The sequence below is a fragment of the Arvicanthis niloticus genome, chromosome 1, assembly GCF_011762505.2.
Source record: "Arvicanthis niloticus isolate mArvNil1 chromosome 1, mArvNil1.pat.X, whole genome shotgun sequence".
Taxonomy (NCBI): Eukaryota; Metazoa; Chordata; class Mammalia; order Rodentia; family Muridae; genus Arvicanthis; species Arvicanthis niloticus.
In genome coordinates this window covers 30976288-31003718 of record NC_047658.1, presented here as the reverse complement: position 1 = coordinate 31003718, position 27431 = coordinate 30976288, and the positions used below count along the sequence as shown (strand labels likewise).

The following is a 27431-nucleotide window of genomic DNA, read 5'->3' as shown; positions in this document are numbered from 1 at the left end:
ATGTAAGAAAATGTGTTTCAAAATGACTTGAGACATTCAGTTTAGAACTTGCAGGTGAATGATCCTTCCCCTCAAGGTAGAATGAGAAACTCACAACTTCCTTCAAACAGACTCTAAAATCTCTGTGAGGTTGTCTGTATACTGTGCTTTTTAAAATAACTTGAGGAGCTCAAGCAAAGTGTTGGAACGTCCAGAGAGTTGAGGTTAAAGGCATATATGCACTGGCTGCTTTTTCTAGATAAAGAATTAAGCCTGTCTTGGGACAAGTTGCTACTTTGTGTTTTCCATGTTTCTTGTAGCAAATTAGCCAAGAGAGCTTTTGGGGGTGGGGCTTCTTCATAGACAAGTGGCTGTAGATAGGAATTGTGAGAGAACATACTTCATGATCAGCTGTGCCCTTGACACTCTTAAGAATTCTGAGATACTGGAGTATGGAAATGGGCTTTATTAATGAGAGTACTTACACAAATTCTCTCTCCATAAATTTTGAAATAAAGAAGGGCAATCATGAGCCTTGACATCTTGATCTTTCCTCCTACAGAGAAGTCAATTTTCAAGCTTACAAAGAAGGTTGCCCTTGAGTCCTTGGAAGACCATTGGATGCTGCAGCTCTCTCCATTTCCATGGGCCCTTTTCTAACATGGAGGCAGTGTTGGTGAGCCTGGTAAGAACTGGGTCTGGGTGATATATAATCATAAGTGGCTGTGTTTTCCCAGCCTGGGTCAATGATGACAACCCAATGTCATGAAGAGAGGTGATGACATCAAAATAAGCCTGTAGGTGTACGCTGAGGCCCGCCCAGGAGGACAGGGTTACAGGAGGTTCTTTAAGTCTTTGGACACCTCTTGGGGGACTTGCCTGAAGTACTCAAATGGCCTTGTCCTTTGACACCTTCTGAGAAATTTTCAAAATCCTTGTTCTCCTTTGCTGGGAAACACTGCTTACTAACAATCACTAAGTCTTTTACTCAACTTGTGTACAATCTGCATGGCATCCACATTGCTTATGCCCCTGTCTTTTCTGGTGTTTTGCAGTCATGTGGCATGCCTTCTTGGAGCCAAAACAATCAGAGATGTCAGGTAAGTGGAATCATCTGTGCTAATGTCTTCCCTTCTCTATAGCTTGTGCCTTTGTGTATTACAGTGTGAGGCTCAGCCAAACTCAAGTGCTTAAGGATAGCTAAACAATAAATCCAAACACGCCAGGAGATTTTCGATTGTGGGTTAAGTTCTACCATGTAGACATATACATTTACGAGGGTACAGGAATTTTCTTAAAATCTGATTATTCCTAGCCCCATTAATAGGAGCCACCCTTGATGCAATAAGAGGATAACTAACTGCTGAACATGGTATCTGCATCTTCCTTGCTCACCACATGAGCAGTTACAGGATCTCAACAGAGGCTTCCAAGCCTGTTCTCAGGACTCTCTTTAAGATGACATGGGAACCAAGAAACAGAGCCTTGATTACTGAGACAAAAGTAGTCTATAAAAATCCACCATTGCCAACCACCACATGATGTCTTGACAAGGGAACAAAGGTCTAGCAAATTTTCCCAAAATCTTCATTCCAGAGGGAATTTACATATGGGTGTTAGTTGAAGTTGTCTGGGTTGCAATGGAAACAATTCCTTCCCAAATTCCTTCAAAGTATTGGATTCTCTTCTTGCTAAACTTCACCCCTCAACCATCCTCAAATAAAACTTGCCAGGCATGGATTTTTTCATAGGTCAAGCCTTATCTTGTGGAACCTGACACCACTGGGCTAAATGTCAACTTGCCTCATGTTAGATTCAGGAACTAGGGTCACCTTTTCAGTATCATGGTACTGCAATACATTAAGCCTTAAGACATATGCTTCCATGGCAGAACATTTGTCACTATCCACTCTGCCTCTGACACACTGCAGAATGTAAGAAAATGTGTTTCAAAATGACTTGAGACATTCAGTTTAGACCTTGCAGGTGAATGATCCTTCCCCTCAAGGTAGAATGAGAAACTCACAACTTCCTTCAAACAGACTCTAAAATCTCTGTGAGGTTGTCTGTATACTGTGCTTTTTAAAATAACTTGAGGAGCTCGAGCAAAGTGTTGGCACGTCCAGAGAGTTGAGGTTAAAGGCATATATGCACTGGCTGCTTTTTCTAGATAAAGAATTAAGCCTGTCTTGGGACAAGTTGCTACTTTGTGTTTTCCATGTTTCTTGTAGCAAATTAGCCAAGAGAGCTTTTGGGGGTGGGGCTTCTTCATAGACAAGTGGCTGTAGATAGGAATTGTGAGAGAACATACTTCATGATCAGCTGTGCCCTTGACACTCTTAAGAATTCTGAGATACTGGAGTATGGAAATGGGCTTTATTAATGAGAGTACTTACACAAATTCTCTCTCCATAAATTTTGAAATAAAGAAGGGCAATCATGAGCCTTGACATCTTGATCTTTCCTCCTACAGAGAAGTCAATTTTCAAGCTTACAAAGAAGGTTGCCCTTGAGTCCTTGGAAGACCATTGGATGCTGCAGCTCTCTCCATTTCCATGGGCCCTTTTCTAACATGGAGGCAGTGTTGGTGAGCCTGGTAAGAACTGGGTCTGGGTGATATATAATCATAAGTGGCTGTGTTTTCCCAGCCTGGGTCAATGATGACAACCCAATGTCATGAAGAGAGGTGATGACATCAAAATAAGCCTGTAGGTGTACGCTGAGGCCCGCCCAGGAGGACAGGGTTACAGGAGGTTCTTTAAGTCTTTGGACACCTCTTGGGGGACTTGCCTGAAGTACTCAAATGGCCTTGTCCTTTGACACCTTCTGAGAAATTTTCAAAATCCTTGTTCTCCTTTGCTGGGAAACACTGCTTACTAACAATCACTAAGTCTTTTACTCAACTTGTGTACAATCTGCATGGCATCCACATTGCTTATGCCCCTGTCTTTTCTGGTGTTTTGCAGTCATGTGGCATGCCTTCTTGGAGCCAAAACAATCAGAGATGTCAGGTAAGTGGAATCATCTGTGCTAATGTCTTCCCTTCTCTATAGCTTGTGCCTTTGTGTATTACAGTGTGAGGCTCAGCCAAACTCAAGTGCTTAAGGATAGCTAAACAATAAATCCAAACACGCCAGAAGATTTTCGATTGTGGGTTAAGTTCTACCATGTAGACATATACATTTAAGAGGGTACAGGAATTTTCTTAAAATCTGATTATTCCTAGCCCCATTAATAGGAGCCACCCTTGATGCAATAAGAGGATAACTAACTGCTGAACATGGTATCTGCATCTTCCTTGCTCACCACATGAGCAGTTACAGGATCTCAACAGAGGCTTCCAAGTCTGTTCTCAGGACTCTCTTTAAGATGACATGGGAACCAAGAAACAGAGCCTTGATTACTGAGACAAAAGTAGTCTATAAAAATCCACCATTGCCAACCACCACATGATGTCTTGACAAGGGAACAAAAGTCTAGCAAATTTTCCCAAAATCTTCATTCCAGAGGGAATTTACATATGGGTGTTAGTTGAAGTTGTCTGGGTTGCAATGGAAACAATTCCTTCCCAAATTCCTTCAAATTATTGGATTCTCTTCTTGCTAAACTTCACCCCTCAACCATCCTCAAATAAAACTTGCCAGGCATGGATTTTTTCATAGGTCAAGCCTTATCTTGTGGAACCTGACACCACTGGGCTAAATGTCAACTTCCCTCACTTTAGATTCAGGAACTAGGGTCACCTTTTCAGTATCATGGTACTGCAATACATTAAGCCTTAAGACATATGCTTCCATGGCAGAACATTTGTCACTATCCACTCTGCCTCTGACACACTGCAGAATGCAAGAAAATGTGTTTCAAAATGACTTGAGACATTCAGTTTAGAACTTGCAGGTGAATGATCCTTCCCCTCAAGGTAGAATGAGAAACTCACAACTTCCTTCAAACAGACTCTAAAATCTCTGTGAGGTTGTCTGTATACTGTGCTTTTTAAAATAACTTGAGGAGCTCAAGCAAAGTGTTGGAACGTCCAGAGAGTTGAGGTTAAAGGCATATATGCACTGGCTGCTTTTTCTAGATAAAGAATTAAGCCTGTCTTGGGACAAGTTGCTACTTTGTGTTTTCCATGTTTCTTGTAGCAAATTAGCCAAGAGAGCTTTTGGGGGTGGGGCTTCTTCATAGACAAGTGGCTTTTCATAGGATTTGGGAGAGAACATACTTCATGATCAGCTGTGCCCTTGACACTCTTAAGAATTCTGAGATACTGGAGTTTGGAAATGGGCCTTATTAATGAGAGTACTTACACAAATTCTCTCTCCATAAATTTTGAAATAAAGAAGGGCAATCATGAGCCTTGACATCTTGATCTTTCCTCCTACAGAGAAGTCAATTTTCAAGCTTACAAAGAAGGTTGCCCTTGAGTCCTTGGAAGACCATTGGATGCTGCAGCTCTCTCCATTTCCATGGGCCCTTTTCTAACATGGAGGCAGTGTTGGTGAGCCTGGTAAGAACTGGGTCTGGGTGATATATAATCATAAGTGGCTGTGTTTTCCCAGCCTGGGTCAATGATGACAACCCAATGTCATGAAGAGAGGTGATGACATCAAAATAAGCCTGTAGGTGTACGCTGAGGCCCGCCCAGGAGGACAGGGTTACAGGAGGTTCTTTAAGTCTTTGGACACCTCTTGGGGGACTTGCCTGAAGTACTCAAATGGCCTTGTCCTTTGACACCTTCTGAGAAATTTTCAAAATCCTTGTTCTCCTTTGCTGGGAAACACTGCTTACTAACAATCACTAAGTCTTTTACTCAACTTGTGTACAATCTGCATGGCATCCACATTGCTTATGCCCCTGTCTTTTCTGGTGTTTTGCAGTCATGTGGCATGCCTTCTTGGAGCCAAAACAATCAGAGATGTCAGGTAAGTGGAATCATCTGTGCTAATGTCTTCCCTTCTCTATAGCTTGTGCCTTTGTGTATTACAGTGTGAGGCTCAGCCAAACTCAAGTGCTTAAGGATAGCTAAACAATAAATCCAAACACGCCAGGAGATTTTCGATTGTGGGTTAAGTTCTACCATGTAGACATATACATTTACGAGGGTACAGGAATTTTCTTAAAATCTGATTATTCCTAGCCCCATTAATAGGAGCCACCCTTGATGCAATAAGAGGATAACTAACTGCTGAACATGGTATCTGCATCTTCCTTGCTCACCACATGAGCAGTTACAGGATCTCAACAGAGGCTTCCAAGCCTGTTCTCAGGACTCTCTTTAAGATGACATGGGAACCAAGAAACAGAGCCTTGATTACTGAGACAAAAGTAGTCTATAAAAATCCAACATTGCCAACCACCACATGATGTCTTGACAAGGGACCAAAAGTCTAGCAAATTTTCCCAAAATCTTCATTCCAGAGGGAATTTACATATGGGTGTTAGTTGAAGTTGTCTGGGTTGCAATGGAAACAATTCCTTCCCAAATTCCTTCAAAGTATTGGATTCCCTTCTTGCTAAACTTCACCCCTCAACCATCCTCAAATAAAACTTACCAGCCATGGATTTTTTCATAGGTCAAGCCTTATTTTGTGGAACCTGACACCACTGGGCTAAATGTCAACTTGCCTCATGTTAGATTCAGGAACTAGGGTCACCTTTTCAGTATCATGGTACTGCAATACATTAAGCCTTAAGACATATGCTTCCATGGCAGAACATTTGTCACTATCCACTCTGCCTCTGACACACTGCAGAATGTAAGAAAATGTGTTTCAAAATGACTTGAGACATTCAGTTTAGAACTTGCAGGTGAATGATCCTTCCCCTCAAGGTAGAATGAGAAACTCACAACTTCTTTCAAACAGACTCTAAAATCTCTGTGAGGTTGTCTGTATACTGTGCTTTTTAAAATAACTTGAGGAGCTCAAGCAAAGTGTTGGAACGTCCAGAGAGTTGAGGTCAAAGGCATATATGCACTGGCTGCTTTTTCTAGATAAAGAATTAAGCCTGTCTTGGGACAAGTTGCTACTTTGTGTTTTCCATGTTTCTTGTAGCAAATTAGCCAAGAGAGCTTTTGGGGGTGGGGCTTCTTCATAGACAAGTGGCTGTTGATAGGAATTGTGAGAGAACATACTTCATGATCAGCTGTGCCCTTGACACTCTTAAGAATTCTGAGATACTGGAGTATGGAAATGGGCTTTATTAATGAGAGTACTTACACAAATTCTCTCTCCATAAATTTTGAAATAAAGAAGGGCAATCATGAGCCTTGACATCTTGATCTTTCCTCCTACAGAGAAGTCAATTTTCAAGCTTACAAAGAAGGTTGCCCTTGAGTCCTTGGAAGACCATTGGATGCTGCAGCTCTCTCCATTTCCATGGGCCCTTTTCTAACATGGAGGCAGTGTTGGTGAGCCTGGTAAGAACTGGGTCTGGGTGATATATAATCATAAGTGGCTGTGTTTTCCCAGCCTGGGTCAATGATGACAACCCAATGTCATGAAGAGAGGTGATGACATCAAAATAAGCCTGTAGGTGTACGCTGAGGCCCGCCCAGGAGGACAGGGTTACAGGAGGTTCTTTAAGTCTTTGGACACCTCTTGGGGGACTTGCCTGAAGTACTCAAATGGCCTTGTCCTTTGACACCTTCTGAGAAATTTTCAAAATCCTTGTTCTCCTTTGCTGGGAAACACTGCTTACTAACAATCACTAAGTCTTTTACTCAACTTGTGTACAATCTGCATGGCATCCACATTGCTTATGCCCCTGTCTTTTCTGGTGTTTTGCAGTCATGTGGCATGCCTTCTTGGAGCCAAAACAATCAGAGATGTCAGGTAAGTGGAATCATCTGTGCTAATGTCTTCCCTTCTCTATAGCTTGTGCCTTTGTGTATTACAGTGTGAGGCTCAGCCAAACTCAAGTGCTTAAGGATAGCTAAACAATAAATCCAAACACGCCAGAAGATTTTCGATTGTGGGTTAAGTTCTACCATGTAGACATATACATTTACGAGGGTACAGGAATTTTCTTAAAATCTGATTATTCCTAGCCCCATTAATAGGAGCCACCCTTGATGCAATAAGAGGATAACTAACTGCTGAACATGGTATCTGCATCTTCCTTGCTCACCACATGAGCAGTTACAGGATCTCAACAGAGGCTTCCAAGCCTGTTCTCAGGACTCTCTTTAAGATGACATGGGAACCAAGAAACAGAGCCTTGATTACTGAGACAAAAGTAGTCTCTAAAAATCCACCATTGCCAACCACCACATGATGTCTTGACAAGGGACCAAAAGTCTAGCAAATTTTCCCAAAATCTTCATTCCAGAGGGAATTTACATATGGGTGTTAGTTGAAGTTGTCTGGGTTGCAATGGAAACAATTCCTTCCCAAATTCCTTCAAAGTATTGGATTCTTTTCTTGCTAAACTTCACCCCTCAACCATCCTCAAATAAAACTTGCCAGGCATGGATTTTTTCATAGGTCAAGCCTTATCTTGTGGAACCTGACACCACTGGGCTAAATGTCAACTTGCCTCATGTTAGATTCAGGAACTAGGGTCACCTTTTCAGTATCATGGTACTGCAATACATTAAGCTTTAAGACATATGCTTCCATGGCAGAACATTTGTCACTATCCACTCTGCCTCTGACACACTGCAGAATGCAAGAAAATGTGTTTCAAAATGACTTGAGACATTCAGTTTAGACCTTGCAGGTGAATGATCCTTCCCCTCAAGGTAGAATGAGAAACTCACAACTTCCTTCAAACAGACTCTAAAATCTCTGTGAGGTTGTCTGTATACTGTGCTTTTTAAAATAACTTGAGGAGCTCAAGCAAAGTGTTGGCAGGTCCAGAGAGTTGAGGTTAAAGGCATATATGCACTGGCTGCTTTTTCTAGATAAAGAATTAAGCCTGTCTTGGGACAAGTTGCTACTTTGTGTTTTCCATGTTTCTTGTAGCAAATTAGCCAAGAGAGCTTTTGGGGGTGGGGCTTCTTCATAGACAAGTGGCTGTAGATAGGAATTGTGAGAGAACATACTTCATGATCAGCTGTGCCCTTGACACTCTTAAGAATTCTGAGATACTGGAGTATGGAAATGGGCTTTATTAATGAGAGTACTTACACAAATTCTCTCTCCATAAATTTTGAAATAAAGAAGGGCAATCATGAGCCTTGACATCTTGATCTTTCCTCCTACAGAGAAGTCAATTTTCAAGCTTACAAAGAAGGTTGCCCTTGAGTCCTTGGAAGACCATTGGATGCTGCAGCTCTCTCCATTTCCATGGGCCCTTTTCTAACATGGAGGCAGTGTTGGTGAGCCTGGTAAGAACTGGGTCTGGGTGATATATAATCATAAGTGGCTGTGTTTTCCCAGCCTGGGTCAATGATGACAACCCAATGTCATGAAGAGAGGTGATAACATCAAAATAAGCCTGTAGGTGTACGCTGAGGCCCGCCCAGGAGGACAGGGTTACAGGAGGTTCTTTAAGTCTTTGGACACCTCTTGGGGGACTTGCCTGAAGTACTCAAATGGCCTTGTCCTTTGACACCTCCTGAGAAATTTTCAAAATCCTTGTTCTCCTTTGCTGGGAAACACTGCTTACTAACAATCACTAAGTCTTTTACTCAACTTGTGTACAATCTGCATGGCATCCACATTGCTTATGCCCCTGTCTTTTCTGGTGTTTTGCAGTCATGTGGCATGCCTTCTTGGAGCCAAAACAATCAGAGATGTCAGGTAAGTGGAATCATCTGTGCTAATGTCTTCCCTTCTCTATAGCTTGTGCCTTTGTGTATTACAGTGTGAGGCTCAGCCAAACTCAAGTGCTTAAGGATAGCTAAACAATAAATCCAAACACGCCAGAAGATTTTCGATTGTGGGTTAAGTTCTACCATGTAGACATATACATTTACGAGGGTACAGGAATTTTCTTAAAATCTGATTATTCCTAGCCCCATTAATAGGAGCCACCCTTGATGCAATAAGAGGATAACTAACTGCTGAACATGGTATCTGCATCTTCCTTGCTCACCACATGAGCAGTTACAGGATCTCAACAGAGGCTTCCAAGTCTGTTCTCAGGACTCTCTTTAAGATGACATGGGAACCAAGAAACAGAGCCTTGATTACTGAGACAAAAGTAGTCTATAAAAATCCACCATTGCCAACCACCACATGATGTCTTGACAAGGGACCAAAAGTCTAGCAAATTTTCCCAAAATCTTCATTCCAGAGGGAATTTACATATGGGTGTTAGTTGAAGTTGTCTGGGTTGCAACGGAAACAATTCCTTCCCAAATTCCTTCAACGTATTGGATTCTCTTCTTGCTAAACTTCACCCCTCAACCATCCTCAAATAAAACTTGCCAGGCATGGATTTTTTCATAGGTCAAGCCTTATCTTCTGGAACCTGACACCACTGGGCTAAATGTCAACTTGCCTCATGTTAGATTCAGGAACTAGGGTCACCTTTTCAGTATCATGGTACTGCAATACATTAAGCCTTAAGACATATGCTTCCATGGCAGAACATTTGTCACTATCCACTCTGCCTCTGACACACTGCAGAATGTAAGAAAATGTGTTTCAAAATGACTTGAGACATTCAGTTTAGACCTTGCAGGTGAATGATCCTTCCCCTCAAGGTAGAATGAGAAACTCACAACTTCCTTCAAACAGACTCTAAAATCTCTGTGAGGTTGTCTGTATACTGTGCTTTTTAAAATAACTTGAGGAGCTCAAGCAAAGTGTTGGCAGGTCCAGAGAGTTGAGGTTAAAGGCATATATGCACTGGCTGCTTTTTCTAGATAAAGAATTAAGCCTGTCTTGGGACAAGTTGCTACTTTGTGTTTTCCATGTTTTTTGTAGCAAATTAGCCAAGAGAGCTTTTGGGGGTGGGGCTTCTTCATAGACAAGTGGCTGTAGATAGGAATTGTGAGAGAACATACTTCATGATCAGCTGTGCCCTTGACACTCTTAAGAATTCTGAGATACTGGAGTATGGAAATGGGCTTTATTAATGAGAGTACTTACACAAATTCTCTCTCCATAAATTTTGAAATAAAGAAGGGCAATCATGAGCCTTGACATCTTGATCTTTCCTCCTACAGAGAAGTCAATTTTCAAGCTTACAAAGAAGGTTGCCCTTGAGTCCTTGGAAGACCATTGGATGCTGCAGCTCTCTCCATTTCCATGGGCCCTTTTCTAACATGGAGGCAGTGTTGGTGAGCCTGGTAAGAACTGGGTCTGGGTGATATATAATCATAAGTGGCTGTGTTTTCCCAGCCTGGGTCAATGATGACAACCCAATGTCATGAAGAGAGGTGATGACATCAAAATAAGCCTGTAGGTGTACGCTGAGGCCCGCCCAGGAGGACAGGGTTACAGGAGGTTCTTTAAGTCTTTGGACACCTCTTGGGGGACTTGCCTGAAGTACTCAAATGGCCTTGTCCTTTGACACCTTCTGAGAAATTTTCAAAATCCTTGTTCTCCTTTGCTGGGAAACACTGCTTACTAACAATCACTAAGTCTTTTACTCAACTTGTGTACAATCTGCATGGCATCCACATTGCTTATGCCCCTGTCTTTTCTGGTGTTTTGCAGTCATGTGGCATGCCTTCTTGGAGCCAAAACAATCAGAGATGTCAGGTAAGTGGAATCATCTGTGCTAATGTCTTCCCTTCTCTATAGCTTGTGCCTTTGTGTATTACAGTGTGAGGCTCAGCCAAACTCAAGTGCTTAAGGATAGCTAAACAATAAATCCAAACACGCCAGAAGATTTTCGATTGTGGGTTAAATTCTACCATGTAGACATATACATTTACGAGGGTGCAGGAATTTTCTTAAAATCTGATTATTCCTAGCCCCATTAATAGGAGCCACCCTTGATGCAATAAGAGGATAACTAACTGCTGAACATGGTATCTGCATCTTCCTTGCTCACCACATGAGCAGTTACAGGATCTCTAACAGAGGCTTCCAAGCCTGTTCTCAGGACTCCTCTTTAGATGATCATGGGAACCAAGAAACAGAGCCTTGATTACTGAGACAAAAGTAGTCTCTAAAATCCACCATTGCCAACCACCACATGATGTCTTGACAAGGGAACAAAGGTATAGCAAATTTTCCCAAAATCTTCATTCCAGAGGGAATTTACATTATGGGTGTTAGTTGAACTTGTCTGGGTTGCAATGGAAACAATTCCTTCCCAAATTCCTTCAAAGTATTGGATTCTCTTCTTGCTAAACTTCACCCCTCAACCATCCTCAAATAAAACTTGCCAGGCATGGATTTTTCATAGGTCAAGCCTTATCTTGTGGAACCTGACACCACTGGGCTAAATGTCAACTTGCCTCATGTTAGATTCAGGAACTAGGGTCACCTTTTCAGTATCATGGTACTGCATACATTAAGCCTTAAGACATATGCTTCCATGGCAGAACATTTGTCACTATCCACTCTGCCTCTGACACACTGCAGAATGAAGAAAATGTGTTTCAAAATGACTTGAGACATTCAGTTTAGACCTTGCAGGTGAATGATCCTTCCCTCAAGGTAGAATGAGAAACTCACAACCTCCTTCAAACAGACTCTAAAATCTCTGTGAGGTTGTCTGTATACTGTGCTTTAAAATAACTTGAGGAGCTCGAGCAAAGTGTTGGCACGTCCAGAGGAGTTGAGGTTAAGGCATATATGCACTGGCTGCTTTTTCTAGATAAAGAATTAAGCCTGTCTTGGACAAGTTGCTACTTTTGTGTTTTCCATGTTTTTTGGTAGCAAATTAGCCAGAGAGCTTTTGGGGGTGGGGCTTCTTCATAGACAAGTGGCTGTAGATAGGAATTGTGAGAGAACATACTTCATGATCAGCTGTGCCCTTGACACTCTTAAGAATTCTGAGATACTGGAGTATGGAAATGGGCTTTATTAATGAGAGTACTTACACAAATTCTCTCTCCATAAATTTTGAAATAAAGAAGGGCAATCAAGAGCCTTGACATCTTGATCTTTCCTCCTACAGAGAAGTCAATTTTCAAGCTTACAAAGAAGGTTGCCCTTGAGTCCTTGGAAGACCATTGGATGCTGCAGCTCTCTCCATTTCCATGGGCCCTTTTCTAACCTGGAGGCAGTGTTGGTGAGCCTGGTAAGAACTGGGTCTGGGTGATATATAATCATAAGTGGCTGTGTTTTCCCAGCCTGGGTCAATGATGACAACCCAATGTCATGAAGAGAGGTGATGACATCAAAATAAGCCTGTAGGTGTACGCTGAGGCCCGCCCAGGAGGACAGGGTTACAGGAGGTTCTTTAACGTCTTTGGACACCTCTTGGGGGACTTGCCTGAAGTACTCAAATGGCCTTGTCCTTTGACACCTTCTGAGAAATTTTCAAAATCCTTGTTCTCCTTTGCTGGGAAACACTGCTTACTAACAATCACTAAGTCTTTTACTCAACTTGTGTACAATCTGCATGGCATCCACATTGCTTATGCCCCTGTCTTTTCTGGTGTTTTGCAGTCATGTGGCATGCCTTCTTGGAGCCAAAACAATCAGAGATGTCAGGTAAGTGGAATCATCTGTGCTAATGTCTTCCCTTCTCTATAGCTTGTGCCTTTGTGTATTACAGTGTGAGGCTCAGCCAAACTCAAGTGCTTAAGGATAGCTAAACAATAAATCCAAACACGCCAGAAGATTTTCGATTGTTGGTTAAGTTCCTACCATGTAGACATATACATTTACGAGGGTACAGGAATTTTCTTAAAATCTGATTATTCCTAGCCCCATTAATAGGAGCCACCCTTGATGCAATAAGAGGATAACTAACTGCTGAACATGGAATCTGCATCTTCCTTGCTCACCACATGAGCAGTTACAGGATCTCAACAGAGGCTTCCAAGCCTGTTCTCAGGACTCTCTTTAAGATGACATGGGAACCAAGAAACAGAGCCTTGATTACTGAGACAAAAGTAGTCTCTAAAAATCCACCATTGCCAACCACCACATGATGTCTTGACAAGGGAACAAAGGTCTAGCAAATTTTCCCAAAATCTTCATTCCAGAGGGAATTTACATATGGGTGTTAGTTGAAGTTGTCTGGGTTGCAATGGAAACAATTCCTTCCCAAATTCCTTCAAAGTACTTGGATTCTCTTCTTGCTAAACTTCACCCCTCAACATCCTCAAATAAAACTTGCCAGGCATGGACTTTTTTTCATAGGTCCAAGCCTTATCTTGTGGAACCTGACACACTGGGCTAAATGTCAACTTGCCTCATGTTAGATTCAGGAACTAGGGTCACCTTTTCAGTATCATGGTACTGCAATACATTAAGCCTTAAGACATATGCTTCCATGGCAGAACATTTGTCACTATCCACTCTGCCTCTGACACACTGCGGAATGTAAGAAAATGTGTTTCAAATGACTTGAGACATTCAGTTTAGACCTTGCAGGTGAATGATCCTTCCCCTCAAGGTAGAATGAGAAACTCACAACTTCCTTCAAACAGACTCTAAAATCTCTGTGAGGTTGTCTGTATACTGTGCTTTTAAAAATAACTTGAGGAGCTCAAGCAAAGTGTTGGCAGGTCCAGAGAGTTGAGGTTAAAGGCATATATGCACTGGCTGCTTTTTCTAGACTAAGAATTAAGCCTGTCTTGGGACAAGTTGCTACTTTGTGTTTGCATGTTTCTTGGAGCAAATTAGGCCAAGAGAGCTTTGGGTTGGGGCATCTTCATAGACAAGTGGCTGTAGATAGGGAATTGTGAGAGAACATACTTCATGATCAGCTGTGCCCTTGACACTCTTAAGAATTCTGAGATACTGGAGTATGGAAATGGGCTCTTATAATGAGGAGTACTTACACAAATTCTCTCTCCATAAATTTTGAAATAAATAAGGGCAATCATGAGCCTTGACATCTTGATCTTTCCTCCTACAGAGAAGTCAATTTTCAAACTTACAAAGAAGGTTGCCCTGAGTCCTTGGAAGACCATTGGATGCTGCAGCTCTCTCCATTTCCATGGGCCTTTTCTAACATGGAGGCAGTGTTGGTGAGCCTGGTAAGAACTGGGTCTGGGTTGATATATAATCATAAGTGCTGTGTTTTCCCAGCCCTGGGTCAATGATGACAACCCCAATGTCATGAAGAGAGGTGATGACATCAAAATAAGCCTGTAGGTGTACGCTGAGGCCCGCCCAGGAGGACAGGGTTACAGGAGGTTCTTTAAGTCTTTGGACACCTCTTGGGGGACTTGCCTGAAGTACTCAAATGGCCTTGTCCTTTGACACCTTCTGAGAAATTTTCAAAATCCTTGTTCTCCTTTGCTGGGAAACACTGCTTACTAACAATCACTAAGTCTTTTACTCAACTTGTGTACAATCTGCATGGCATCCACATTGCTTATGCCCCTGTCTTTTCTGGTGTTTTGCAGTCATGTGGCATGCCTTCTTGGAGCCAAAACAATCAGAGATGTCAGGTAAGTGGAATCATCTGTGCTAATGTCTTCCCTTCTCTATAGCTTGTCCCTTTGTGTATTACTACAGTGTGAGGCTCAGCCAAACTCAAGTGCTTAAGGATAGCTAAACAATAAATCCAAACACGCCAGAAGATTTTCGATTGTGGGTTAAGTTCTACCATGTAGACATATACATTTACGAGGGTACAGGAATTTTCTTTAAAATCTGATTATTCCTAGCCCCATTAATAGGAGCCACCCTTGATGCAATAAGAGGATAACTAACTGCTGAACATGGAATCTGCATCTTCCTTGCTCACCACATGAGCAGTTACAGGATCTCAACAGAGGCTTCCAAACCTGTTCTCAGGACTCTCTTTAAGATGACATGGGAACCAAGAAACAGAGCCTTGATTACTGAGACAAAAGTAGTCTCTAAAAATCCACCATTGCCAACCACCACATGATGTCTTGACAAGGGAACAAAGGTCTAGCAAATTTTCCCCAAATCTTCATTCCAGAGGGAATTTACATAGGGTGTTAGTTGAAGTTGTCTGGGTTTGCAATGGAAACAATTCCTTCCCAAATTCCTTCAAAGTATTGGATTCTCTTCTTGCTAAACTTCACCCCTCAACCATCCTCAAATAAAACTTGCCAGGCATGGATTTTTTCATAGGTCAAGCCTTATCTTGTGGAACCTGACACCACTGGGCTAAATGTCAACTTGCCTCATGTTAGATTCAGGAACTAGGTCACCTTTTCAGTATCATGGTACTGCAATACATTAAGCCTTAAGACATATGCTTCCATGGCAGAACATTTGTCACTATCCACTCTGCCTCTGACACACTGCGGAATGTAAAGAAAATGTGTTTCAAAATGACTTGAGACATTCAGTTTAGACCTTGCAGGTGAATGATCCTTCCCCTCAAGGTAGAATGAGAAACTCACAACTTCCTTCAAACAGACTCTAAAATCTCTGTGAGGTTGTCTGTATACTGTGCTTTTTAAAATAACTTGAGGAGCTCAAGCAAAGTGTTGGCAGGTCCAGAGAGTTGAGGTAAAGGCATATATGCACTGGCTGCTTTTTCTAGATAAAGAATTAAGGCCTGTCTTGGGACAAGTTGCTACTTTGTGTTTTGCATGTTTCTTGGAGCAAATTAGCCAAGATGAGCTTTTGGGGGTGGGGCATCTTCATAGACAAGTGGCTGTAGATAGGAATTGTGAGAGAACATACTTCATGATCAGCTGTGCCCTTGACACTCTTAAGAATTCTGAGATACTGGAGTATGGAAATGGGCTTTATTAATGAGAGTACTTACACAAATTCTCTCTCCATAAATTTTGAAATAAAGAAGGGCAATCATGAGCTTGACATCTTGATCTTTCCTCCTACAGAGAAGTCAATTTTCAAGCTTACAAAGAAGGTTGCCCTTGAGTCCTTGGAAGACCATTGGATGCTGCAGCTCTCTCCATTTCCATGGGCCCTTTTCTAACCTGGAGGCAGTGTTGGTGAGCCTGGTAAGAACTGGGTCTGGGTGATATATAATCATAAGTGCTGTGTTTTCCCAGCCTGGGTCAATGATGACAACCCAATGTCATGAAGAGAGGTGATGACATCAAAATAAGCCTGTAGGTGTACGCTGAGGCCCGCCCAGGAGGACAGGGTTACAGGAGGTTCTTTAAGTCTTTGGACACCTCTTGGGGGACTTGCCTGAAGTACTCAAATGGCCTTGTCCTTTGGACACCTTCTGAGAAATTTTCAAAATCCTTGTTCTCCTTTGCTGGGAAACACTGCTTACTAACAATCACTAAGTCTTTTACTCAACTTGTGTACAATCTGCATGGCATCCACATTGCTTATGCCCCTGTCTTTTCTGGTGTTTTGCAGTCATGTGGCATGCCTTCTTGAAGCCAAAACAATCAGAGATGTCAGGTAAGTGGAATCATCTGTGCTAATGTCTTCCCTTCTCTATAGCTTGTGCCTTTGTGTATTACAGTGTGAGGCTCAGCCAAACTCAAGTGCTTAAGGATAGCTAAACAATAAATCCAAACACGCCAGGAAGATTTCGATTGTGGGTTAAGTTCTACCATGTAGACATATACATTTACGAGGGACAGGAATTTTCTTAAAATCTGATATTCCTAGCCCCATTAATAGGAGCCACCCTTGATGCAATAAGAGGATAACTAACTGCTGAACATGGAATCTGCATCTTCCTTGCTCACCACATGAGCAGTTACAGGATCTCAACAGAGGCTTCCAAGCCTGTTCTCAGGACTCTCTTTAAGATGACATGGGAACCAAGAAACAGAGCCTTGATTACTGAGACAAAGTAGTCTCTAAAAATCCACCATTGCCAACCACCACATGATGTCTTGACAAGGAACAAAGGTCTAGCAAATTTTCCCAAAATCTTCATTCCAGAGGGAATTTACATATGGGTGTTAGTTGAAGTTGTCTGGGTGCAATGGAAAACAATTCCTTCCCAAATTCCTTCAAAGTATTGGATTCTCTTCTTGCTAAACTTCACCCCTCAACCATCCTCAAATAAACTTGCCAGGCATGGATTTTTTCATAGGTCAAGCCTTATCTTGTGGAACCTGACACCACTGGGCTAAATGTCCACTTGCCTCATGTTAGATTCAGGAACTAGGGTCACCTTTTCAGTATCATGGTACTGCAATACATTAAGCCTTAAGACATATGCTTCCATGGCAGAACATTTGTCACTATCCACTCTGCCTCTGACACACTGCGGAATGTAAGAAAATGTGTTTCAAAATGACTTGAGACATTCAGTTTAGACCTTGCAGGTGAATGATCCTTCCCCTCAAGGTAGAATGAGAAACTCACAACTTCCTTCAAACAGACTCTAAAATCTCTGTGAGGTTGTCTGTATACTGTGCTTTTTAAAATAACTTGAGGAGCTCAAGCAAAGTGTTGGCAGGTCCAGAGAGTTGAGGTTAAAGGCATATATGCACTGGCTGCTTTTTCTAGATAAAGAATTAAGCCTGTCTTGGGACAAGTTGCTACTTTGTGTTTTGCATGTTTCTTGGAGCAAATTAGCCAAGGAGAGCTTTTGGGGGTGGGGCATCTTCATAGACAAGTGGCTGTAGATAGGAATTGTGAGAGAACATACTTCATGATCAGCTGTGCCCTTGACACTCTTAAGAATTCTGAGATACTGGAGTATGGAAATGGGCTTTATTAATGAGAGTACTTACACAAATTCTCTCTCCATAAATTTTGAAATAAAGAAGGGCAATCATGAGCCTTGACATCTTGATCTTTCCTCCTACAGAGAAGTCAATTTTCAAACTTACAAAGAAGTTTGCCCTTGAGTCCTTGGAAGACCATTGGATGCTGCAGCTCTCTCCATTTCCATGGGCCCTTTTCTAACATGGAGGCAGTGGTTGGTGAGCCTGGTAAGAACTGGGTCTGGGTGATATATAATCATAAGTGGCTGTGTTTTCCCAGCCTGGGTCAATGATGACAACCCAATGTCATGAAGAGAGGTGATGACATCAAAATAAGCCTGTAGGTGTACGCTGAGGCCCGCCCAGGAGGACAGGGTTACAGGAGGTTCTTTAAGTCTTTGGACACCTCTTGGGGGACTTGCCTGAAGTACTCAAATGGCCTTGTCCTTTGACACCTTCTGAGAAATTTTCAAAATCCTTGTTCTCCTTTGCTGGGAAACACTGCTTACTAACAATCACTAAGTCTTTTACTCAACTTGTGTACAATCTGCATGGCATCCACATTGCTTATGCCCCTGTCTTTTCTGGTGTTTTGCAGTCATGTGGCATGCCTTCTTGGAGCCAAAACAATCAGAGATGTCAGGTAAGTGGAATCATCTGTGCTAATGTCTTCCCTTCTCTATAGCTTGTGCCTTTGTGTATTACAGTGTGAGGCTCAGCCAAACTCAAGTGCTTAAGGATAGCTAAACAATAAATCCAAACATGCCAGGAGATTTTCGATTGTGGGTTAAGTTCTACCATGTAGACATATACATTTACGAGGGTACAGGAATTTTCTTAAAATCTGATTATTCCTAGCCCCATTAATAGGAGCCACCCCTTGATGCAATAAGAGGATAACTAACTGCTGAACATGGTGAATCTGCATCTTCCTTGCTCACCACATTGAGCAGTTACAGGATCTCAACAGAGGCTTCCAAGCCTGTTCTCAGGACTCTCTTTAAGATGACATTGGGAACCAAGAACAGAGCCTTGATTACTGAGACAAAAGTAGTCTCTAAAATCCACCATTTGCCAACCACCACATGATGTCTTGACAAGGGAACAAAGGTTCTAGCAAATTTTCCCAAAATCTTCATTCCAGAGGGAATTTACATATGGGTGTTAGTTGAAGTTGTCTGGGTTGCAATGGAAACAATTCCTTCCCAAATTCCTTCAAAGTATGGATTCTCTTCTTGCTAAACTTCACCCCTCAACCATCCTCAAATAAAACTTGCCAGGCATGGATTTTTTCATAGGTCAAGCCTTATCATGTGGAACCTGACACCACTGGGCTAAATGTCAACTTGCCTCATGTTTGATTCAGGAACTAGGGTCACCTTTTCAGTATCATGGTACTGCAATACATTAAGCCTTAAGACATATGCTTCCATGGCAGAACATTTGTCACTATCCACTCTGCCTCTGACACACTGCGGAATGTAAGAAAATGTGTTTTCAAAATGACTTGAGACATTCAGTTTAGACCTTGCAGGTGAATGATCCTTCCCCTCAAGGTAGAATGAGAAACTCACAACTTCCTTCAACAGACTCTAAAATCTCTGTGAGGTTGTCTGTATACTGTGCTTTTTTAAAATAACTGAGGAGCTCAAGCAAAGTGTTGGCAGGTCCAGAGAGTTGAGGTTAAAGGCATATATGCACTGGCTGCTTTTTCTAGATAAAAGAATTAAGCCTATCTTGGGACAAGTTGCTACTTTGTGTTTTGCATGTTTCTTTGGAGCAAATTAGCCAAGAGAGCTTTTGGGGTGGGGCATCTTCATAGACAAGTGGCTGTAGATAGGAATTGTGAGATGAACATACTTCATGATCAGCTGTGCCCTTGACACTCTTAAGAATTCTGAGATACTGGAGTATGGAAATGGGCTTTATTAATGAGAGTACTTACACAAATTCTCTCTCCATAAAATTTGGAAATAAAGAAGGGCAATCAAGGGCCTCGACATCTTGATTTTTCCTCCTACAGAGAAGTCAATTTTCAAACTTACAAAGAAGGTTGCCCTTGAGTCCTTGGAAGACCATTGGATGCTGCAGCTCTCTCCATTTCCATGGGCCCTTTTCTAACATGGAGGCAGTGTTGGTGAGCCTGGTAAGAACTGGGTCTGGGTGATATATAATCATAAGTGGCTGTGTTTTCCCAGCCTGGGTCAATGATGACAACCCAATGTCATGAAGAGAGGTGATGACATCAAAATAAGCCTGTAGGTGTACGCTGAGGCCCGCCCAGGAGGACAGGGTTACAGGAGGTTCTTTAAGTCTTTGGACACCTCTTGGGGGACTTGCCTGAAGTACTCAAATGGCCTTGTCCTTTGACACCTTCTGAGAAATTTTCAAAATCCTTGTTCTCCTTTGCTGGGAAACACTGCTTACTAACAATCACTAAGTCTTTTACTCAACTTGTGTACAATCTGCAAGGCATGCCACATTGCTTATGCCCCTGTCTTTTCTGGTGTTTTGCAGTCATGTGGCATGCCTTCTTGGAGCCAAAACAGTCAGAGATGTCAGGTAAGTGGAATCATCTGTGCTAATGTCTTCCCTTCTCTATAGCTTGTGCCTTTGTGTATTACAGTGTGAGGCTCAGCCAAACTCAAGTGCTTAAGGATAGCTAAACAATAAATCCAAACACGCCAGAAGATTTTCGATTGTGGGTTAAGTTCTACCATGTAGACATATACATTTACGAGGGTACAGGAATTTTCTTAAAATCTGATTATTCCTAGCCCCATTAATAGGAGCCACCCTTGATGCAATAAGAGGATAACTAACTGCTGAACATGGAATCTGCATCTTCCTTGCTCACCACATGAGCAGTTACAGGATCTCAACAGAGGCTTCCAAGCCTGTTCTCAGGACTCTCTTTAAGATGACATGGGAACCAAGAAACAGAGCCTTGATTACTGAGACAAAAGTAGTCTCTAAAAATCCACCATTGCCAACCACCACATGATGTCTTGACAAGGGAACAAAGGTCTAGCAAATTTTCCCAAAATCTTCATTCCAGAGGGAATTTACATATGGGTGTTAGTTGAAGTTGTCTGGGTTGCAATGGAAACAATTCCTTCCCAAATTCCTTCAAAGTATTGGATTCTCTTCTTGCTAAACTTCACCCCTCAACCATCCTCAAATAAAACTTGCCAGGCATGGATTTTTTCATAGGTCAAGCCTTATCTTGTGGAACCTGACACCACTGGGCTAAATGTCAACTTGCCTCATGTTAGATTCAGGAACTAGGGTCACCTTTTCAGTATCATGGTACTGCAATACATTAAGCCTTAAGACATATGCTTCCATGGCAGAACATTTGTCACTATCCACTCTGCCTCTGACACACTGCGGAATGTAAGAAAATGTGTTTCAAAATGACTTGAGACATTCAGTTTAGACCTTGCAGGTGAATGATCCTTCCCCTCAAGGTAGAATGAGAAACTCACAACTTCCTTCAAACAGACTCTAAAATCTCTGTGAGGTTGTCTGTATACTGTGCTTTTTAAAATAACTTGAGGAGCTCAAGCATAGTGTTGGCAGGTCCAGAGAGTTGAGGTTAAAGGCATATATGCACTGGCTGCTTTTTCTAGATAAAGAATTAAGCCTGTCTTGGGACAAGTTGCTACTTTGTGTTTTGCATGTTTCTTGGAGCAAATTAGCCAAGAGAGCTTTTGGGGGTGGGGCATCTTCATAGACAAGTGGCTGTAGATAGGAATTGTGAGAGAACATACTTCATGATCAGCTGTGCCCTTGACACTCTTAAGAATTCTGAGATACTGGAGTATGGAAATGGGCTTTATTAATGAGAGTACTTACACAAATTCTCTCTCCATAAATTTTGAAATAAAGAAGGGCAATCATGAGCCTTGACATCTTGATCTTTCCTCCTACAGAGAAGTCAATTTTCAAGCTTACAAAGAAGGTTGCCCTTGAGTCCTTGGAAGACCATTGGATGCTGCAGCTCTCTCCATTTCCATGGGCCCTTTTCTAACATGGAGGCAGTGTTGGTGAGCCTGGTAAGAACTGGGTCCTGGGTGATATATAATCATAAGTGGCTGTGTTTTCCCAGCCTGGGTCAATGATGACAACCCAATGTCATGAAGAGAGGTGATGACATCAAAATAAGCCTGTAGGTGTACGCTGAGGCCCGCCCAGGAGGACAGGGTTACAGGAGGTTCTTTAAGTCTTTGGACACCTCTTGGGGGACTTGCCTGAAGTACTCAAATGGCCTTGTCCTTTGACACCTTCTGAGAAATTTTCAAAATCCTTGTTCTCCTTTGCTGGGAAACACTGCTTACTAACAATCACTAAGTCTTTTACTCAACTTGTGTACAATCTGCATGGCATCCACATTGCTTATGCCCCTGTCTTTTCTGGTGTTTTGCAGTCATGTGGCATGCCTTCTTGGAGCCAAAACAATCAGAGATGTCAGGTAAGTGGAATCATCTGTGCTAATGTCTTCCCTTCTCTATAGCTTGTGCCTTTGTGTATTACAGTGTGAGGCTCAGCCAAACTCAAGTGCTTAAGGATAGCTAAACAATAAATCCAAACACGCCAGGAGATTTTCGATTGTGGGTTAAGTTCTACCATGTAGACATATACATTTACGAGGGTACAGGAATTTTCTTAAAATCTGATTATTCCTAGCCCCATTAATAGGAGCCACCCTTGATGCAATAAGAGGATAACTAACTGCTGAACATGGAATCTGCATCTTCCTTGCTCACCACATGAGCAGTTACAGGATCTCAACAGAGGCTTCCAAGCCTGTTCTCAGGACTCTCTTTAAGATGACATGGGAACCAAGAAACAGAGCCTTGATTACTGAGACAAAAGTAGTCTCTAAAAATCCACCATTGCCAACCACCACATGATGTCTTGACAAGGGAACAAAGGTCTAGCAAATTTTCCCAAAATCTTCATTCCAGAGGGAATTTACATATGGGTGTTAGTTGAAGTTGTCTGGGTTGCAATGGAAACAATTCCTTCCCAAATTCCTTCAAAGTATTGGATTCTCTTCTTGCTAAACTTCACCCCTCAACCATCCTCAAATAAAACTTGCCAGGCATGGATTTTTTCATAGGTCAAGCCTTATCTTGTGGAACCTGACACCACTGGGCTAAATGTCAACTTGCCTCATGTTAGATTCAGGAACTAGGGTCACCTTTTCAGTATCATGGTACTGCAATACATTAAGCCTTAAGACATATGCTTCCATGGCAGAACATTTGTCACTATCCACTCTGCCTCTGACACACTGCGGAATGTAAGAAAATGTGTTTCAAAATGACTTGAGACATTCAGTTTAGACCTTGCAGGTGAATGATCCTTCCCCTCAAGGTAGAATGAGAAACTCACAACTTCCTTCAAACAGACTCTAAAATCTCTGTGAGGTTGTCTGTATACTGTGCTTTTTAAAATAACTTGAGGAGCTCAAGCAAAGTGTTGGCAGGTCCAGAGAGTTGAGGTTAAAGGCATATATGCACTGGCTGCTTTTTCTAGATAAAGAATTAAGCCTGTCTTGGGACAAGTTGCTACTTTGTGTTTTGCATGTTTCTTGGAGCAAATTAGCCAAGAGAGCTTTTGGGGGTGGGGCATCTTCATAGACAAGTGGCTGTAGATAGGAATTGTGAGAGAACATACTTCATGATCAGCTGTGCCCTTGACACTCTTAAGAATTCTGAGATACTGGAGTATGGAAATGGGCTTTATTAATGAGAGTACTTACACAAATTCTCTCTCCATAAATTTTGAAATAAAGAAGGGCAATCATGAGCCTTGACATCTTGATCTTTCCTCCTACAGAGAAGTCAATTTTCAAGCTTACAAAGAAGGTTGCCCTTGAGTCCTTGGAAGACCATTGGATGCTGCAGCTCTCTCCATTTCCATGGGCCCTTTTCTAACATGGAGGCAGTGTTGGTGAGCCTGGTAAGAACTGGGTCTGGGTGATATATAATCATAAGTGGCTGTGTTTTCCCAGCCTGGGTCAATGATGACAACCCAATGTCATGAAGAGAGGTGATGACATCAAAATAAGCCTGTAGGTGTACGCTGAGGCCCGCCCAGGAGGACAGGGTTACAGGAGGTTCTTTAAGTCTTTGGACACCTCTTGGGGGACTTGCCTGAAGTACTCAAATGGCCTTGTCCTTTGACACCTTCTGAGAAATTTTCAAAATCCTTGTTCTCCTTTGCTGGGAAACACTGCTTACTAACAATCACTAAGTCTTTTACTCAACTTGTGTACAATCTGCATGGCATCCACATTGCTTATGCCCCTGTCTTTTCTGGTGTTTTGCAGTCATGTGGCATGCCTTCTTGGAGCCAAAACAATCAGAGATGTCAGGTAAGTGGAATCATCTGTGCTAATGTCTTCCCTTCTCTATAGCTTGTGCCTTTGTGTATTACAGTGTGAGGCTCAGCCAACTCAAGTGCTTAAGGATAGCTAAACAATAAATCCAAACACGCCAGGAGATTTTCGATTGTGGGTTAAGTTCTACCATGTAGACATATACATTTACGAGGGTACAGGAATTTTCTTAAAATCTGATTATTCCTAGCCCCATTAATAGGAGCCACCCTTGATGCAATAAGAGGATAACTAACTGCTGAACATGGAATCTGCATCTTCCCTTGCCTCACCACATGAGCAGTTACAGGATCTCAACAGAGGCTTCCAAGCCTGTTCTCAGGACTCTCTTTAAGATGACATGGGAACCAAGAAACAGAGCCTTGATTACTGAGACAAAAGTAGTCTCTAAAAATCCACCATTGCCAACCACCACATGATGTCTTGACAAGGGAACAAAGGTCTAGCAAATTTTTTTCCCAAAATCTTCATTCCAGAGGGAATTTACATATGGGTGTTAGTTGAAGTTGTCTGGGTTGCAATGGAAACAATTCCTTCCCAAATTCCTTCAAAGTATTGGATTCTCTTCTTGCTAAACTTCACCCCCTCAACAATCCTCAAATAAAACTTTGCCAGGCATGGATTTTTTCATAGGTCAAGCCTTATCTTGTGGAACCTGACACCACTGGGCTAAATGTCAACTTGCCTCATGTTAGATTCAGGAAACTAGGGTCACCTTTTCAGTATCATGTACTGCAATACATTAAGCCTTAAGACATATGCTCCATGGCAGAACATTTGTCACTATCCACTCTGCCTCTGACACACTGCGGAATGTAAGAAAATGTGTTTCAAAATGACTTGAGACATTCAGTTTAGACCTTGCAGGTGAATGATCCTTCCCCTCAAGGTAGAATGAGAAACTCACAACTTCCTTCAAACAGACTCTAAAATCTCTGTGAGGTTGTCTGTATACTGTGCTTTTTTAAATAACTTGAGGAGCTCAAGCAATAGTGTTGGCACGGTCCAGAGAGTTGAGGTTAAAGGCATATATGCACTGGCTGCTTTTTCTAGATAAAGAATTAAGCCTGTCCTTGGGACAAGTTGCTACTTTGTGTTTTCCATGTTTTTTTGGTAGCAAATAGCCAAAGAGAGAGCTTTTGGGGGTGGGGCATCTTCATAGACAAGTGGCTGTAGATAGGAATGTGATAGAGAACATACTCATGATCAGCTGTGCCCTGACACTCTTAAGAATTCTGAGATACTGGAGTATGGAAATGGGGCTTTATTAATGAGAGTACTTACACAAATTCTCTCTCCATAAAATTTTGAAATAAAGAAGGGCAATCATGAGCCTCGACATCTTGATCTTTCCTCCTTACAGAGAAGTCAATTTTCAAGCTTACAAAGAAGGTTGCCCTTGAGTCCTTGGAAGGACCATTGGATGCTGCAAGCTCTCTCCATTTCCATGGGCCCTTTTCTAACCTGGAGGGCAGGTGTTGGTGAGCCTGGTAAGAACTGGGTCTGGGTGATATATAATCATAAGTGGACTGTGTTTTTCCCAGGCCTGGGTCAATGATGACAACCCAATGTCATGAAGAGAGTGATGACATCAAAATAAGCCTGTAGGTGTACGCTGAGGCCGCCAGGAGGACAGGGTTACAGGAGGTTCTTTAAGTCTTTTGGACACCTCTTGGGGGACTTGCCTGAAGTACTCAAATGGCCTTGTCCTTTGACACCTTCTGAGAAATTTTTCAAAATCCTTGTTCTCCTTTGCTGGGAAACCATGCTTACTAACAATCACTAAGTCTTTTAACTCAACTTGTGTACAATCTGCATTGCATACACATTGCTTATGCCCCTGTTCTTTTCTGGTGTTTTGCAGTCATGTGGCATGCCTTCTTGGAGCCAAAACAATCAGAGATGTCAGGTAAGTGGAATCATCTGTGCTAATGTCTCTCCCTTCTCTATAGCTTGTGCCTTTGTGTATTACAGTGTGAGGCTCAGCCAAACTCAAGTGCTTAAGGATAGCTAAACAATAAATCCAAACACGCCAGGAGATTTTCGATTGTGGGTTAAGTTCTACCATGTAGACATATACATTTACGAGGGTACAGGAATTTTCTTAAAATCTGATTATTCCTAGCCCCATTAATAGGAGCCACCCCCTTGATGCAATAAGAGGATAACTAACTGTGAACATGGAATCTGCAATCTTCTCTGCTCACCACATGAGCAGTTACAGGATCTCAACAGAGGCTTCCAAGCCTGTTTTCAGACCTCTCTTTAAGTGACATGGGAACCAAGAAACAGAGCCTTGAATTACTGAGACAAAAGTAGTCTCTAAAAATCCACCATTGCCAACCACCACATGATGTCTTGACAATGGAACAAAGGTCTAGCAACTTTTCCAAAATCTTCATTCCAGAGGGAATTACATATGGGTGTTAGTTGAAGTTGTTCTGGGTTGCAATGGAAAACAATTCCTTCCCAAATTCCTTCAAAGTATGGATTCTCTTCTTGCTAAACTTCACCCCTCAACCATCCTCAAATAAAACTTGCCAGGCATGGATTTTTTTCATAGGTCAAGCCTATCTTGTGGAACCTGACACCACTGGGCTAAATGTCAACTTGCCTCATGTTAGATTCAGGAACTAGGGTCACCTTTTCAGTATCATGGTACCTGCAATACATTAAGCCTTAAGACATATGCTTCCATGGCAGAACATTTGTCACTATCCACTCTGCCTCTGACACACTGCGGAATGTAAGAAAATGTGTTTCAAAATGACTTGAGACATTCAGTTTAGACCTTGCAGGTGAATGATCCTTCCCCTCAAGGTAGAATGAGAAACTCACAACTTCCTTCAAACAGACTCTAAAATCTCTGTGAGGTTGTCTGTATACTGTGCTTTTTAAAATAACTTGAGGAGCTCAAGCATAAGTGTGGCAGGTCCAGGAGAGTTGAGGTTAAAGGCATATATGCACTGCTGCTTTTTTCTAGATAAAGAATTAAGCCTATCTTGGGACAAGTTGCTACTTTGTGTTTTGCATGTTTCTTGGAGCAAATTAGCCAAGAGAGCTTTTGGGGGTGGGGCATCTTCATAGACAAGTGGCTGTAGATAGGAATTGTGAGAGAACATACTTCATGATCAGCTGTGCCCTTTACATCTTAAGAATTCTGAGATACTGGAGTATGGAAATGGGCTTTATTAATGAGAGTACTTACACAAATTCTCTCTCCATAAATTTTGAAATAAAGAAGGGCAATCATGAGCCTTGACATCTTGATCTTTCCTCCTACAGAGAAGTCAATTTTCAAGCTTACAAAGAAGGTTGCCCTTGAGTCCTTGGAAGACCATTGGATGCTGCAGCTCTCTCCATTTCCATGGGCCCTTTCTAACATGG

General features: G+C 42.1%; 1 long non-coding RNA gene and 14 other non-coding genes across 15 annotated transcripts; all 15 read left to right on the top strand.

Moving 5' to 3' along the window:
- Positions 1 to 719: 719 nt before the first annotated feature.
- On the top strand, positions 720 to 796 carry LOC117700143 (small nucleolar RNA SNORD115). Its single transcript, XR_004605402.1, has one exon. It is a non-coding gene; the product is annotated as a small nucleolar RNA SNORD115 (small nucleolar RNA).
- A 1834-nt stretch (positions 797 to 2630) lies between these two features.
- Positions 2631 to 2707, top strand: LOC117700140 (small nucleolar RNA SNORD115). The gene has a single exon (XR_004605401.1). It is a non-coding gene; the product is annotated as a small nucleolar RNA SNORD115 (small nucleolar RNA).
- A 1834-nt stretch (positions 2708 to 4541) lies between these two features.
- On the top strand, positions 4542 to 4618 carry LOC117700134 (small nucleolar RNA SNORD115). Its single transcript, XR_004605398.1, has one exon. It is a non-coding gene; the product is annotated as a small nucleolar RNA SNORD115 (small nucleolar RNA).
- A 1834-nt stretch (positions 4619 to 6452) lies between these two features.
- Positions 6453 to 6529, top strand: LOC117700124 (small nucleolar RNA SNORD115). Its single transcript, XR_004605395.1, has one exon. It is a non-coding gene; the product is annotated as a small nucleolar RNA SNORD115 (small nucleolar RNA).
- Positions 6530 to 8363: 1834 nt separating this feature from the next.
- LOC117700267 (small nucleolar RNA SNORD115) lies at positions 8364 to 8440 on the top strand. Its single transcript, XR_004605430.1, has one exon. It is a non-coding gene; the product is annotated as a small nucleolar RNA SNORD115 (small nucleolar RNA).
- A 1834-nt stretch (positions 8441 to 10274) lies between these two features.
- On the top strand, positions 10275 to 10351 carry LOC117700118 (small nucleolar RNA SNORD115). The gene has a single exon (XR_004605394.1). It is a non-coding gene; the product is annotated as a small nucleolar RNA SNORD115 (small nucleolar RNA).
- Positions 10352 to 12181: 1830 nt separating this feature from the next.
- Positions 12182 to 12258, top strand: LOC117700112 (small nucleolar RNA SNORD115). The gene has a single exon (XR_004605393.1). It is a non-coding gene; the product is annotated as a small nucleolar RNA SNORD115 (small nucleolar RNA).
- Positions 12259 to 14094: 1836 nt separating this feature from the next.
- Positions 14095 to 14172, top strand: LOC117700243 (small nucleolar RNA SNORD115). The gene has a single exon (XR_004605422.1). It is a non-coding gene; the product is annotated as a small nucleolar RNA SNORD115 (small nucleolar RNA).
- Positions 14173 to 15835: 1663 nt separating this feature from the next.
- LOC143442992 (uncharacterized) lies at positions 15836 to 21688 on the top strand. The gene is made up of 3 exons (XR_013111636.1): positions 15836 to 15955; positions 20153 to 20197; positions 21571 to 21688. It is a non-coding gene; the product is annotated as an uncharacterized LOC143442992 (long non-coding RNA).
- Positions 16010 to 16086, top strand: LOC117700107 (small nucleolar RNA SNORD115). Its single transcript, XR_004605392.1, has one exon. It is a non-coding gene; the product is annotated as a small nucleolar RNA SNORD115 (small nucleolar RNA).
- Positions 17919 to 17995, top strand: LOC117700099 (small nucleolar RNA SNORD115). The gene has a single exon (XR_004605391.1). It is a non-coding gene; the product is annotated as a small nucleolar RNA SNORD115 (small nucleolar RNA).
- LOC117700092 (small nucleolar RNA SNORD115) lies at positions 19837 to 19913 on the top strand. The gene has a single exon (XR_004605390.1). It is a non-coding gene; the product is annotated as a small nucleolar RNA SNORD115 (small nucleolar RNA).
- Positions 21689 to 21749: 61 nt separating the features above from the next.
- Positions 21750 to 21826, top strand: LOC117700083 (small nucleolar RNA SNORD115). Its single transcript, XR_004605388.1, has one exon. It is a non-coding gene; the product is annotated as a small nucleolar RNA SNORD115 (small nucleolar RNA).
- Positions 21827 to 23660: 1834 nt separating this feature from the next.
- LOC117700076 (small nucleolar RNA SNORD115) lies at positions 23661 to 23737 on the top strand. Its single transcript, XR_004605387.1, has one exon. It is a non-coding gene; the product is annotated as a small nucleolar RNA SNORD115 (small nucleolar RNA).
- Positions 23738 to 25592: 1855 nt separating this feature from the next.
- Positions 25593 to 25668, top strand: LOC117700395 (small nucleolar RNA SNORD115). The gene has a single exon (XR_004605471.1). It is a non-coding gene; the product is annotated as a small nucleolar RNA SNORD115 (small nucleolar RNA).
- Positions 25669 to 27431: the final 1763 nt, after the last annotated feature.